The sequence below is a fragment of the Pinus tabuliformis genome, chromosome 8, assembly GCF_031772625.1.
Source record: "Pinus tabuliformis cultivar Carrire ecotype Pingquan chromosome 8, CPIR1, whole genome shotgun sequence".
NCBI classification, from domain to species: Eukaryota; Viridiplantae; Streptophyta; class Pinopsida; order Pinales; family Pinaceae; genus Pinus; species Pinus tabuliformis.
In genome coordinates this window covers 1655139424-1655155627 of record NC_142294.1, presented here as the reverse complement: position 1 = coordinate 1655155627, position 16204 = coordinate 1655139424, and the positions used below count along the sequence as shown (strand labels likewise).

The 16204-nt window shown below is 38.4% G+C and overlaps 1 protein-coding gene across 1 annotated transcript in view; it reads left to right on the top strand.

The window, feature by feature from the left end:
• The window catches only part of LOC149242534 (F-box/kelch-repeat protein At2g44130-like), a 92819-nt gene that overhangs the window by 28331 nt on the left and 48284 nt on the right, over positions 1-16204 (top strand). The window lies entirely within an intron of this gene.

Below are 16204 nucleotides of genomic sequence, written 5' to 3'. Positions count from 1 at the left end.
ATGGAGGATGGTCAGAAGGAGATCTTGGAAATAGCTGCAATATGCCTCTATCTCTTTCATGGAGGATTATGGTTCTTTGTTACAGATCTGGTTCAGGGGGAGCATGATCTTAGGGGGAGCATACCCCTTTGCCCTTGATGTCAAAGGGGGAGAATGAAGCAAGCTGAAGCTTGTAAGGTTGCCATCAAGTCCAAAGGGGGAGATTGTTGGCATTATGTTACAGATGTTGTACTTGATGGCAACTCCCATGTCAAGGCTCTCAATTTATGAAAAATTAAGAAAGACGAAGGATATCAGTTCAGAAGGTGCGTACCCGTAGGTACACCATGCAGGGACCGCGTCCAGAGTCGCAGGCCAGCCATTCAGGAGGTGCGTCCACCCAGTGCACACATTTCTAGGCAGAGAAAAGCCCACGTGGGGGTTTCTTGTGTTTTACTCTTGGTATCCAGCCGACGGTATTGTGTTATTATGGTGTCGGCTCGTGGTATTGTTCCATGTTTTGAGGAGGAGCTTGCCTATATAAAGCAAAGGAGATCATTTGGTTTGAGATGTCTTTGGTTGAATATCTTATTGGGTGAGATCTGGTCTAGATCTAAAAGGCGAATCTACTGAAGGACTGAGATCTCTTTGGCGCAAGATCAGATCTGTAGATCTGACTGTTTGGGTTACACTTAAAGTCTTGAAATCATTCATACCCGAAGGGGCACAGGTACAGTGAAAGGAAAGCGCGCCGGGACGCAGTACAGAAGCTGGAGATCTGCGTGGGGACGCAGGGCAGACGAAGTTCAGGTGCGTCTGGGACGCCGCTCAGTGACTGGAGATCTGCGTGGGGACGCAGAGCGATCAAGGTTCAGATGCGTCTCTGAAGCAAAAGGACGCGGCGCGATAGTGTTTTTGGGTGCGACCCTGTAGCAAAATGACGCAGCGCGATAGTGTTTTTGGGTGCGACCCTGTAGCAAAAGACGCGACGCGATAGTGTTTCTGGATGCGTCCCTGAAGCAACAGAACGCAGAGCAGTTAAAGGAACAGTGCGTGGGCACGCAGTGCAGCAGAAGGATATCTGCGTCTGGACGCAGGGGAGAAGAAGGTTTACTGCGTCTGGTCGCAGGCCACAGAAGGAAAAACTGCGTCTCTGTCTTAAAATGTTCTGTTGATTGAACTTCTCTGTTGATAAGGTGTTCTGGGTTAGTTCTGTTATTGCTGATCTGATATCTGTAGTGGACTGTAACTGTTATGTACTTGTTGATCATCTGATGCTTTATGAAAAGAAGTAGGGGGTTGTAGCTCCCTTCCAGGAGTAGACTGGAAAACGAGAGAGAGAGAGAGAGTTGTAGCTCTCTGTAGGTTGCAGCCTGCGTACTGGTAAAGGACTGCACCAGTACAAAATCATTGTAAAAGAAGTTTCTAATTTGAAAGAAGATAGAGACATATTGCAGCAGGTGGTTTTCACCCACATTGGGTTTCCACCTTACATCTTGTGTTATTTGGTGTGACTATCTGTTTTCTTTGTTCATGCTCATTATTTTATGGTACTGACATGCAAAAATAATTCAAAGATCAAATAAGGAAGATTTATTAAATTGCTAGATAATACTGATTCACCCCCCCTCTCAGTCTTATTTCCAACAGGGATGTGATAGAGTGGAGAGAGGGAGGTAAAGGGAGATGGAGTTGGAGGGGGGGAGAGGGAGGTAAGAAGAAAGAATTAAAGAGATAAAGGTGGATAGGGAGAGGGAGTGATAAGGAAGATGGAGAGAGAGGGAGAGAGGATAGAAAGAGGGAAGAGATATAGAAGAAGCAGAGAGGGAGAGAAGGGGAAGGGAGGCAGAGAGAGATGGAGAGGAGGGAGGGATATATAGATATATAGAAGGTGTCTCTGAGCCTATTTAATTCCATGTTGGAGGTAGTTTTTTTGTAGTTAAGACGTCAATAACTTGTAGTACGTGAGAGTGAATACCTTACGAATACTTTAGTAGCCCAACGCTTATTGGTGACTTAGCCCATAAGAATCAGGACGACGAGGTGAGCAAGGTGGTACCATTCAATTATTAGTGCCAAAAAAAATTCGGTGGTCCCAAATTTCAAGTACATCGAATTGGTGCATGATACAAACTAGAGCTCAAGCTATGGCAAATGAGAGGATTGACAGCCTTGAATCACAATTGAAATAGGTCGTGCTGCAGTTGCAGAACTTAAATGAAACACTCTCTGAGGGCAAGGTGGAGGCACGCGAGTGGGCATATATTGGCAATGGAAACACTAACGGTGAGTCTAGCCAGTCTCTTCACCTCTTTGGCACCCACCAACAATCCCATCCACGACCACCCAAGCTGGACATGTATAAATTTGATGGCTCTCACCCGACCGCACGGATAGTACAAATGGAGCAATATTTCACACTGAATTACATCCTGGATAATGCGACTTAGCTTAATGTGGGTATCATGTACTTGGACAATAAAAGATGGCAATGGTGGCAATGGCATCAACGTTGCTATGGAAGGCCCTTGACTTGGGATACATTCAAAAAATCACTTATGGATCGCTTTGACCATGAATCTGATTTTTTGGGTTGTCTCACTAAGCTCTGACAGATAGGAATAGTGAACAAATATATAGGCATCTTTGAAGCCTTAGTTTTCCGCACTGGAGGTCTACACGATGAGTTATACGTGGAATGTTTTGTCTTGGCTACATGCTTGCAAGATAGCTCGTGAATTAGAACATGCGTTAGTAGCCCAGTCCAATCGCCCAAATTTCATCAGCAAGTGTCGCCCCCCATAGGCTCAAAGTACTACCCAAACACTCAAGGTTCAAAAGGTGTCACCAGGAGAAATGGCGGAAAGAAGAAAGAAAGGATTATGTTACTACTATGATGAGAAATACTCCCCCGGGCATAAATGCAAGGAGCCCAAATTCTTTCAAATTGATGCTACTAATCACAGCTCATCGGAGGAAGTCCCACCACTTGAGGAACCAGAAGAGGAAGAAGAGGACAACCAGCAGGACAATGTACTGAAAGAGCAATTATCTCGCTACATGCTTTGGTAGGAATTTCTTCACCCCAAACTCTCAAAATCAGAGGTTTTATTATGCATCACCCAGTAGTAGTCTCCATTGATGGTGGCAGTACACATAATTTTATCCATCAAAGAGTTGCGGAAGCAGTGCATTGTTTTGTCTGAGCAGTTTCTAACTTCCAGGTCCAAATTGCTAATGGGGGGACAATGAAATGTGAAGGCCACTGTGAAAATGTCAAACTTCAAATGGGGTATTATCAGTTAAAGACCTTTCTATCAGTTTCCAAAGGGATGGGTTATCGCTGCTGAACCCTTGACTGATAAGTTGCCTAGTTTTATGAGTGTGTGATTTACTCTTTTGAAGTAGCTTAGTTGTAGACAAGCATCTGTTTAATTTTGTATTTCTGAACGTTGTACTACTAACATTACTCTGCCAAATGATAGCCTCAGACTGAGACACTCTTTGAAATAACAAAACGCTCCTGGATTGACATATTAATGTGAGGTAATTAGAGGTGAAAGAGACCCTTTTTATAGCTCTACAGAGTCTGACAAAGGTGTAACTCAGTATCTTCTCCATGTTTAGAGATTTTGAAAAAGACACGTAAAAGAAAACTCTACATGGTCCCTTTTCGTACATTTGGGTCTCTCGATCCCAAAAAGGTAGAAACCAATACTTGAGAGAACCACTTGACCATTTCAACCAAGGAGTACCTTTTTCGTAAATAGCGCTTCCCAACCTGAAAAAGGGGTAAACTTATATTGCACGCACGAAGTTTCATATCTGCTAACTAGTTCAAAACGACAAGGGCTCAGGCATCTTTTTGCTTTTAAAGTGTTGGAAAAGATCTGAAAGCGGACCCCCCATTTTTATTTTCTTTAACGAGTCAAAAAGGAAAAAAATACTTGGCAATCTTTTCATTTTTTATGAGTTGGAAAAGAGCTTAAAGGTGACTTGTCATGATGGAATGAGTGGTATAAAGGGTAGAAATTGGTTCCGACAATGGAGGAACTGCTCAAAACACATAATGGTCAAGAGGTTGGCTAATAAAATCACTCATCGTTGTAGTTCCTAAGGAAAGGAAAATGACCAAGTGAAAGCATATGATTGGCCAAAGATATGGTGGCAATGGAATGAAACAACCAAGGCTCATCTAGTAGAAATTAGGTGATTAAAATGACAATCACGAGATGTAAATTAGGTGTGAGTTCATTTTTACACTAGCTTGAACCATGGAGAACTCTGCTTGGATTTGGTTTCATGTTTACAAAACTTGAAACAAAAAACTATGCTAGTTATAAGTTCGCATGCCCCCAGTATAATGACTCAAATCGAGGTACATGCCCCCCAAGTTTCATTTCATTCAACTAGGTGGATAGAATGAAGGTTCACTTTCAAGATCTTAGAAAGACTCGACTGGGATTTTATGAGATCTTGATCAAAGACTTGATTTGGAAAAGGGAGTTGTTTCAGTTTTTTAACGAGGTTGACACAGTAAAAGAACTATCCTCAAGACCCTTGTTTCATTTTTTAACGAGCTTGACACAAGACAAGGAACTATGTTGCATCTCTCCTTGGTTTCATTTTTTAACAAGGTCGGCACAAGAAAAGAACTATCCTCATATCTTGTTTCATTTTTTAACAAGGTTGACACAAGACCAAGAATTATCCTCATGACCCCTTGTTTCATTTTTTAATGAGGTTGACACAAGACAAGGGACTCTCATCATCTCTTGTTTCATTTTTTTAATGAGGTTGACATAAGACCAAGAACTATCATCATCACCCTTATTTCATTTTTTAATGAGCTTGACACAAGACAAGGAACTACGCTCAGGACCCTTGTTTCATTTTTTGATGAGCTTGACACAAGACAAAATCTATGCTCACAACCCTTGTTTCATTTTTTAATGAGGTTGACACAAGACCAGAAACTATCCTCATGACTCCTTGTTTCATTTTTTAACAAGGTTGACACAAGACCAATAATTATCCTCATTACCCCTTGTTTCATTTTTAAATGAGGTTGACACAAGAAAAGAACTAACCTCATCTAACTGTTCATGGACCATATGAGAACATGGCTCCCAAAAGGTCTTTACTAGATGGAAGGACCACAGTATGGGAGGAATACATGTCATTTGGTACCAAAGATAGATCATGTTCCAATGCCCCCAGTACATAATGTACCATACCATCTGTGTGATCATTAGCAGACGTGGAGACGAAACTAGTAGCCACATAATTAACCTAGGTGGGGAAGGTACTGTTTGCAAACAAGAGCTGATAGGGGATGATGGATGCAAAGGAGATGCTTGGTGACCAATGAACGAAAATTGATCAATAGTCACAATTCTTCCTTCATGCATAAAACAAATCACATGGAAAAGCAAAGAAACAAGAGCTCACATGACATAAACATAGTCACATCCAAGGAGAAGATTGAAATCTAACGGACCTTGGACTACCATCACGTCTATGTAGACGATCTTTCCTTCCAAAGTAATAGGGAACTGCGGAAGGATCCCTAAGGATTGACTAGTCTGTTGAAAGCCAACAAATTATAGGTGATAGGCACAAGCTATGGGGACCCCAAAGCTTGCCAAGTAGTAGAAGACATGATTATAACAGAAGCACCTTCATCTAATATAGTTCCAAGTACTACCATATTATAGGCTTGTACTGTGATCTCAAAAGGCACATAAGATGGGATGTGGAAAGCAATCAAGTGACTCCAATCAAAAGAAATGACATAACTACTTGGTGAGGGTATCATTTGATTGCCCCCATGCTCTGTAGGAGTAGAAGAAGGACTTTCCTGAACAACTGGGATGGGAGGGTCACTCTTCGATTCATGAGAATTTGAGGAGACAAGAAGAACATGAGTAATATGATCACCATTCTCTTCCAGAATAGAGTGAGAAACTGGTGGTGAAACCAAGTCGACACTCTCTTCGACCAATGGTCGGTTGGGAATAGACACAAGAGAGTCATGCTTAGGAAGAGCATGACGGGAAAGACATGAATCCAATTCAATCTCTTTACCAACCGAGAGAGGTCTAGAAGAAAGCCTCTGATAACCATCAAGAAGTTGGGGTTGAGGAGTTGCAAGGTCTTCCAAAAATTTGGAAGATTTATCCATAAGAAGACAAAGGTGAATAAAATGCTCTCCTTCACATAACCTATAGGGAAATCTAATCTTCCCCTTCTTCTTACCATCACTAGCCAAGAGTGTAACATCGACATGATCTCGAGAGGTCGATGGGGATGGTCGACCTAGATTTTGAGACCATACTTCTAAGACTTTGGGAATGCTAGGACAGTCTCAGAGGAGATGGTCACCCTTACACAGCCTGCAAGGGAATTTGACCTTTCGTGGAGGATCAGAAGGTTTTTTGAGTAGGAAGTGCATTTGGAGTAACAACCACACGGTCGACCCCTTGCATAGTTGACTTCTTCTTCTTAGTCTTCTTCTTCTTCTTAGCCTCCTAGTTACTAGACTGGAGACTTTCACCAGGAAAAGTAGAAGAGGAAGGTGAAGAAATAGGGGAAGAAGGCAAGGGGTCATCCTTAGAATCAATGTGAGGTGATTTGAATGAAAGATACGGTCGGGCAGGAGTTGGAACACTTGGGATCAGTGAGGTCGAAAATAGCCAGACAGGTAAACCAATGGTTAACCTAGGGAGGGATAGTGTTTCCATATAAGGAGCACCAGTGTTTCCAAAATAAGGAAAAGGACCAAGATTCCCATCTGAAGGGAATCCTTGACTAGCGGACTCTAGAAATGTTGCCATTGGAATTGACTCTAAAGAATTACTAAGGAAGATAAATTTTACCAGGAATATTTCGTGGCATGTTAATTTTAAGACACTGAAACAAAAGTTTTCCTTTTCATGTTTTAAGAGTCAAGAAAAGGACGAAAGGTGACTCTATCACTTTCAATTAGAAACAAGCTCGAAATGACAAGTGCTTGGATGATCCTTTTACTTTTAGAGAGTCTAAAAAGAACAAAAGTGACTACTCTAGAACTCTAGGAAAAGGGTTTACCAGGCAACTGTGAACTTCAAAATACCTCACATCAAACCAAGAAGTATGAGCAGGAAATCTCCCCAAATGTTGTGTTTGGTGTATCACGTTTGCAAGGCAGCCGACGCGGTCTCCTATAGATAACAGGATTGCAACCTAGTGGGGTCTCCCATCATATACATGACAGTACAGGGAGCACAAGTCCGTACTAGCACTTACTGAATCACAAAAGGAGGAATCACCCAACCTTAGTGAAAACAACAACCACTAGGGTTAATGACACTAGAACATGTCTCTAGCCTAGACCTTTAAATATATTAGCGTTAAGTTCCAATGCTTCCTTAGGTTAATTATATCAATTTTAACAGTTTATCTTGAATTAGATCTCATTTGAAAGGCCCTACCAAATGTATCTTAAAAAACTCCTAGAATGCAACCAAATGAGAAAAGAGACCATTTCTTTTTAATGAACAACTGACTAAAGAAAAGTGAGAGGTTCATTTCAGAGTAATCAAAGCAACAAGCAAGCAAATGAAAAAAGGTATTTTTCATCATTTCTCAAGCAAACCAATCAAGAGGAAATATTTATGCTTCTATCGTTCACTTAACTTGCAAGAATCTAATTAAGAAAATGAAAAATACATCCTTTCCTTGTCAACTTCTAAATGTCAAGAATTTATTGATGCAAAATATTGTTCTCATTTCCTAAGGAAAAATGAATGTGATTTTTCATTTATTCGAATAGATGACAAGCAACCAAATGAAAAACTCAAAACAATGCTAGTTTTAAGTCCTTTCCAAATGAAATCATTCAATAAGTAAAGAGAAATATTCCACCCAGAAACTAATCAAAGACTTAAAACAAAGAATATGTTTCCTTTTGCAAAAGCTTGAAAGATTTCTAACTGATCGGACAACAATGTGTTCTATGCCGAAGTGACGGAAGGAAACCAAACAAACAATACTTGAAAGTTTTGATAACTAAACGTCACATACTAATTAGGAAGATGAAAGAACAGTCAATAAGGAAAAGCCTCAAAGAAAGCAAGTGTTATACAAAAAAATGACCTCCTCATCAACTCAGAGGTGAAAGACAGCATGACTAAAGAAAATACCACAATTGCAGGCCTTGAATCTACACTAACATTGGTTGCACACTATAAACCTTATTTATAAATCTTGTTACCAAGCCTAAGGGTGCATTAGCGACCCAGCTAACTCAAGTTGTTAGACCAGGGGCAGTGTTAGTGAAGCTATGGGAAGTTCAATGGGTCAAACCAACGAATCTGCTCACAACTATCTAGATATTTATCCCTAAATTTTCTCAAGAAAAGCAAGGGAATTCCAAAAAATCAAACTATTTGGGGAAATTCCAATCTGAAAAAGAAGGCAAATGGGAAAGAGATAGAAAATAGGGTAGGTTCATTTCTTTTTCCCTAATGAACTCTATGAAGATATTTACAACCCTAATTCATCTGCTACATAAGCAGTGAGAGGTCCATTTGAAGGGCTAGTATGTATTATTATGCATATAAATAGGGGTTAGGGATTTTTACTGAACTAACATAGTTTTGACATTATTATTTTTGGGCTTTTAATTTGTTTAGAGATGCTACTACCTAAAGCACTTTCACTTTTTGACTTTAAAGGATCTTACACATGAGTCCTAATTACTCTTATTAGGACCTAGATGGATGACTTATGATAATTTAATAATTCACTGAAAATATGATGTATGGAATCAAAGTGAAAACGAAAGATGGAAAGTAAAACATATGGTTGTGATATGAAGTATGATATGTTCTATCGAGTTCTCTATTAGTATGGTATGACTCGTGAAGTGATAACGTATCTAGAAGAAAACCATGACCGACCATGGGAAACAAAAGGTAAAATTCAAGATTCTTGTTATACATTATTATATTACATTGAATTCCCACCACATCCAAAGCACACATATGAAACATTAACACCATGTTGAAGAAAGAAACTCATACATGAAACCATATTAGATAAACTAAAGTGAACAAGATAAACCAAGATAACATACTGCCATGTTGTGAAAGTCTAGTGTGTCATATGTAAGTGCATTTCCATTCTACGATGTACTATATAGTAGTTGACATATCATGGTTGAAGCATGTAAAAAATTGAGGAGAACTAATGTGAGATGAGATTATCATACCTCTAATGGAGAACTAGGAGAAAGTTTTCTATAAATATATGAGCAAGAGAGCTCATTCAAGTTGGAAAACCAAATGAGAGGGTGTCTCTCAAAGTAGTTACCACTATGGGGGAAAAGCTCACTTGAAGCAACTCATTTCTCTCATGGCTTAGTTGATCCACTCAATATAGAGAATTATAGGTATATGATCTAGTGCTCCAGGAGCTATGGCACTCCCTTCCATTTCCCTAGACAATGTGAGAAAGGTGTTACACTTATTTCCCTTTTGGCATATCCATTCATTTATGTGCCCTTGTTTATTAGTTCATTATTGTGAATAATTTAGAAAAATATAACTTGGCTCTCAAACAATCTATACCCATCAATAACTTGTGTTGAAGGATTTTTAACTTGTCCACTCTTTGTACTCATTTATAGCCTCATAGGTTCTATTCGAAAGGGAGGTAGAGTTTGTACACCACAATAGACTTTAGCACTCCAATTGCTACCCAAATAGGGTCCTTCATGCCACAAACAAGGAGTCCTGATGGACCAATGTGGTGGTGCAACAAGCAATGGGATTTCATACACCAATTTGTTAATCTCATAATAAGGGACTCTCATCCATCAATGTTTTTTGTTATTATTGTTAATGTCAGACCAAGAGGTAAATCCTCAAAACAATTCATTGATATTCATTCAGGTTTGCCTTTATTATATACATGAGGGAGAGACTGTTCATTTCATCTCCTGGTGGCTCTTCATATTTTCTATTATTTATTTACATCAATTTCAGTTATTTACACAATCCTAATGATTAGGTGTCAACATTCCCCCCCTTAGTATGAATGGATGTTGGTGAGTCCAAGCATTGTTCTAAATCTTTCAATCTTTTCTCTTCCAAGCGCTTTGGTGAAGATGTCTGCACTTTTCTCATTAGTGGAACAATGGTGGAGATGGATTGTTTTGGACCCAACGTGATGTCCAATCAAATGATATTTAGTATTGATGTGCTTCATTCAATCATGAAACTTTGGGTTCTTGGTCAACTTTATTGCTGAGGTATTGTCAACCATGAGTGGAGTCAATTGTACTTGTTTTACCTACAAATATTTAAGAATTTTCCTGAGCCACACAATTCCTTTTGTTTCCTCAACTATTGCCACGTATTCTGCCTCTGTTGTGGAATCTGCTAGAACTGATTGTTTGTGTGATCTCTAGGAGACAACTCGTGATCCAAGACTCATAGCATAACCTGAAGTAGATACCCTAGTTTATTTGTCTCCATCGAAGTTTGAATCGATGTATCCAATCAAGCTGAAGTCGTCCACCTGCGTTTACTTGATTCCAAAGTCTTGAGTTCCCTTCAAGTACCTTAGAACTCTTTTTGTAGCAGACCAATGTCCCTCACAAGGCTTTTGCATAAACCTGGAGAGGATTCCAACAGCAAATGAAATGTCTGGTCTAGTAGTAGTTAGGTAGTTGAGACTTACTACAAGCTGTCTATCCTTTGTTGCATCCTCAAATTATTTTCCTTCAATGGATGTGAGCTTTATGTTATGTTCCATTGGAGTAGTAAGAGGATTGAATTTTGTCATGCCAAACCTATTCAACACATCTCCAATGTACTTCTTTTGAGAAAAGAATATGGACATCGGATGTTGAGTTACTTCAATACCAAGATAGTAATGAACATAGCCCAAATTAGTCATTTCAAAACCTTTCCCCAATTCCTTCTTTATGGATGCAATGTAGCTTTCATTGTTCCTATCATCAAAAGATCATCTACATATACCACAAGATACACAACTATTTTGCCAAATTTCTTCACAAATAAAGTTGCGTCATCAAGATCATAATGTTTGAAATTGAGTTTCAGAAGACGCTTAGTTAGTTTTTCATATCAGGCTCATGGTGCTTGTTTGAGGCCATACAAGGATTTCACAAGTTTGCATACTTTATTTTCATGTCCTTTCATAGCAAAACTTTCAGGCTGCTGGGTCATAAAAACATCTCTTTTAAATCTCCATTCAAGAAAGCAGTTTTTACATCCATTTGATGGACTTTCCAACCGTTCTGAGCTACTAGGGCAAAGAGTGTCTGGATGGTAGCCCATTTTTCTGTGGGGGCAAAATTATCCTCATAATCGACCCCTTACTTCTATGCAAAATCTTTTGCCACAAGCCTAGCTTTGTGGTTGTCAAGTGAGCCATCAACTTTATACTTGTTCTTGTAGACCCACTTGCAGCCAATTGGTTTGGTTCCTAATGGGGGATCAACCAACTTCTAAGTGCCATTATTTTTTAGGGCATCATACTCCTTTTGCATTGCTTCTTTCCATTCATCATGAGAAGCATCTTCTTTGGAGGAAGTTGGTTCGGAATCTGTAGACAAATTCAATTCACAATCATAAGAAACATCTATATCAACAGGTGAATCAGAGTCATCTACATCACCTCCATTTTGCCTGTTTGAATTTCTAGTTCCTGTCTTTCCAACCTCATCAGGATGAAAACTTTCAAGTGTCTTTGTTAGCCACTTTTGGGAACCTTTCTCAGATGGTCCAGGCTGCTCCGTTGATTGAGTTGGGACTGAATCAAGATTGAGTCTCCCAATTCTATCGATCACATCACTTAAAGTATCATTCGTTGTTGAAGTTTCATGCGGGGGAGAGAGTGCTTCAGAAGAAGAATCAATAAGTTGATCTAATATAGGAATCCCCCCTTCAAGATGTGGAATTTGATTATCGAATTCTTGAAATGATTTTTCATTTGCGAATCTATCCAAGCGATCAAGTTGTCGCTCAACAACATTGTCAATTTTGTATGTTTCAAGAAAGATTACATCTCTAGATATAACAAACTTTTTATTGAATTCATCATAGAGACGGTATACTTTGGAGGTGTTTGAATACGCCAGGAAGATACACTTACGACTTCTTGCACCAAGTTTGTTTCTATGTACATTTGGTATCAAGGCATAACAGGTGGAACCAAAGACCCTGAGATGCTCTACTGAAGGAATGTGACCATACCACATTTCATAGGGAGTCTTGTTTCTAATAGCAATAGACGGACATCTATTCTTTATATATACATCACATAGAACTGCATCAGCCCAAAACATCAATTTCACATTTTTGAAAAACAACATGGAGCACACCATATTTAAGATTGTCCTATTCATTCTTTCAACTACACCATTCTATTGGGGATTATAAGGCATAGTTGTTTGATGTTTGATCCCATGTTGGCAAAGATAGTTTTCAAATTCATTTGAAGTGTATTCTTTTCCATTATCAGTGCGAATAGAGCCAATATGAGATTGTGCGTCATTTTCAATCCATGTATGAAATTTCTTCAATGTTTGAAAAGGATCAGATTTGTTCTTCAATAAATAAACCCAACACATTCTGGTGTAGTCATCAATAAATGTTATCATATATTTATTTCCATTTGCAGAAGGAATAGGCATTGGACCACATAAATCTAAACTAATGAGTTCAAGTTTTCTATGTGCTCTTGAATGTGAATCATGAAAAGATTGTTTTCTATGCTTTCCTAGAATGCAAGCATCACATTGCTTAAGTTTCCTAGGAATTGTAAGCAAACCAGTAACACCATTTTTCTTCAACAAGCGGAAGCTCTCATAGTTCAAATGCCCAAATCTAGCATGCCATAATAAACTTGATGGAAGTGTACCTTCTTCATAATGAGAATTGTATGATAAATGTTATGCACGAGCAGAGGTACCCTATAGCTTGAGAAGCTTTTCTTCTTCTATCTCCCTCATGTATATAATAAAGACTAACCTGAATGAATATCAATGAATTGTTTTGAGGAGTTACCTCCTAGTCTGACATGGTATCAAAGCCAGTGCCATTTTTGGCTTCCCTCTTCTTTGTAGCTCCCTATTCTGCCTATGGTATTATGAATCCTACGTAGACTGGCTAGCTTGGCAGCTCTGATGCTTCCACTGGCCTGAACACATCATTATTCCCCTGCGACTCACTAATATTGTACTGATTTTGGCACCCTCCATAACCATCAAGCCTACCTCTGATGCCTTATCTGCTACGCTGCTCTTCTTGCTGCTCCACCTACATATAAAACACTCAGCCTTTCTGTGCTTTCCACACTGGTTTCCATACCCATACAAACCTAGCACCCTCACGGTTTTCTTCATCTGGATTGCCACCTGCACTGTTATTAGGTGCGTTTTCTGGATTATAACTCACCCCATCATGAAATGGAGAACCCGGTGCTGCAATTGAAGTTGACGCTAAGCTTGAATGCACCATACCACTCCTAGAGCTATGTATGGGCTCTATTTGCAATATTAGAAGACGACTTTTAGAACTTTCAGCTCCATCCACAGCCCTCCTCCATACACTGCCCTCTTATACCTTGACCCTTGGCATACAGCCTACAATGTTGAATTTGGAATGAGAGGTGCGAAACTTTTTTTAAGACTATATTGTATGACAGATGTGCGAAATTGTGTGGCCCACACCATTGGTTTGAGCTTGCATACCTTCGCTTTGCGTTTCTTTGAGTTGACATACTCTTGGTGATCACGGTGGGACTCTCACCACTAAAATTTGTGCACTGACGTGAAGCAGCAGAATTTTTTAAGGGATTCATTTGGTAAACTCAAATACATTGGATTTTTTGAAGGGATTCATTTGGTAAATTGAATGTTGTTTTCATATATATGCTGGTATATATAAGGTTGTATCCACCGCAATGTTGTTTTCATATAAACGATATCCCATATATAACACGTTGTTGGGCTCCCATAATGTTGTTTTCATAACATTGTTTTCAAAGTAGCTAACATAGTTAACGCTCGTGCGTTTGACTGTATTTAATATATTGTTTGTAAATACTGCCGTGGGGCCCAAAAACACTTTGATATCCACTCTAACGCCTCTATCAGAATCAATTTTTTTTAGCAGCAGAGGTTTTTTTTTTCTTCTCGACAAAAGCAAATTTTTTGCCAGCAGAAGTATTTTTATAGCAGTTAGATTTTACAACACATTCAATCATATCTATTGTGGGAGTAGTGATAACTGGCAAGGAGAACTACCATGAGTGGTCTCAGAGGATAAAACACACCCTCATTTTCAATGAGTTGTGGAAAGGAGTGTGTGTTGGAGACGGAGACAAAGAGCTAGAACAGCCTAGCTCAGACAAGGAGTTCGCCATTTGGGAAAATAACAAGTGCAAAGCCTATGCATTAATTGCAACATCTGTAAGTGAAGAGGTGAGTCGACATATTTCGCCATTTTCAAATGCTTTCGAAGCCTTACAAAAGCCAAAAGAACTCTATGACTCACATTCTGCACTTGAAGTTGTTCAACTCATGATTAAACTCTTCACTCTTGAATTACAAAAAATGATCCTCTTGCTCTTGCATCAGAAGTAAAATCCATAATGCATGATATCAAAGTCACTAACGTTGAACTAGATATTCCTCTGATAGCTTTTCTCAAGGCACTTTATCCTACTTACTCCAATTATCTTGAGTCATTGCAAGCAAATGGAAATCTCAAAGATATTACCTTTCACTCTCTTGTGAAAAAATTTACTGAAAGAGAGAAAGATTTTGGAAAGAAGACAACCCTTGAATCTTCTGAAGAGACTATGTGCCTTGCTCATAAAGAAAAGAATCTTGCCCAAGATTTTTCCAGAGGAAGAGGTGGTCTAAGAGGAAGAGGAAGATATTTCAGAGGTATGGGGGGCAGACACTCTCAAGGAGAAAAGTCAGATTTGCATTGCATACACTACAAAAGAAATGGATCTCATGATGCCTCCACATGCAAGTTACCTTGGGACAAAATTGAGCAGCAAAGAAACCAAACCAAAGGTAAAACTAATGACATAGACAAAGGTAAAGCACCTGAATCCACTCATTATTTTGTGGCACAATGTAATATTGGAGTAAATGAAGACTTGTTTAATGCTTCACTTGCTTCTTGGAAAAATGATTGGTTGCTTGATTTAGGAGCAACTTGCCACATGACTCATAGAAAAGATTTTTTTGAAGAATTTACTGACAATGTTGATGGAGCAGTATATCAAAACTCAAGCCATCAGGGCTTGGCATAATTAGGCTTAAATTGCTTGGCCTTCGAGACTTCCTGCTGCATCATGTTCTGTATCTCCCAGAGCTGAAGAGAAACTTGCTATCCTTAGTCCACATCTGCAAGCAAGGTCACTCCATTCATATGTTTGATGGCAAGCTTGAGGTGAGAAAAGCATCTAACCACTCACTTGTCATGAGGAGGATAGAAGAAAAAGGCTTCTCAAGTTGTAGGGTACCTCAAGTTAATAGAACTCAAATTCACATTTTATATTATTAATATTTTACCATCATCATATTATAATTAATAGCCATAAATAAAATACAAAACCTCAAATTAAAAACTCTAAATATAAAAAGTTGATAATAAATTAACATTGAATGAGTTAAAAATATAATAAAAAATATGTTGTAATAAAATGAAATACTTAATTCATTTAAAAACTTTAAATCGCAAAACCAACTAAACCCATTTCATGCCCCACATATGTATATAATTTTCCTCCATAAAAACTCATGTGGAGATCATAATATTTTACATAAAACATTGACATATAAAAATATTGACATGTCAAATTTATATTAAATACTTCATTATATTATGAATTAAAAAATTATATATTTTTCGTAATATAAATAAATAAATTTTAATATATATATATATATATATATATATATATATATATATATATATATATATATATATATATATATATATATAATTCCCCAAAGAGAGTCCAGCCATGGTTGTTGTTACATAAAACATTGCCATTTAAAAGTATTGACTAATATTAAATGCTTCCTTATATTGTAAATTAAAAATTTATATATTTTTTATATTATTAATAAATAACATTTAATCGGTTTCTTATCGGCTTGAAATTAGGTTTTCCACATCTCCACTATATA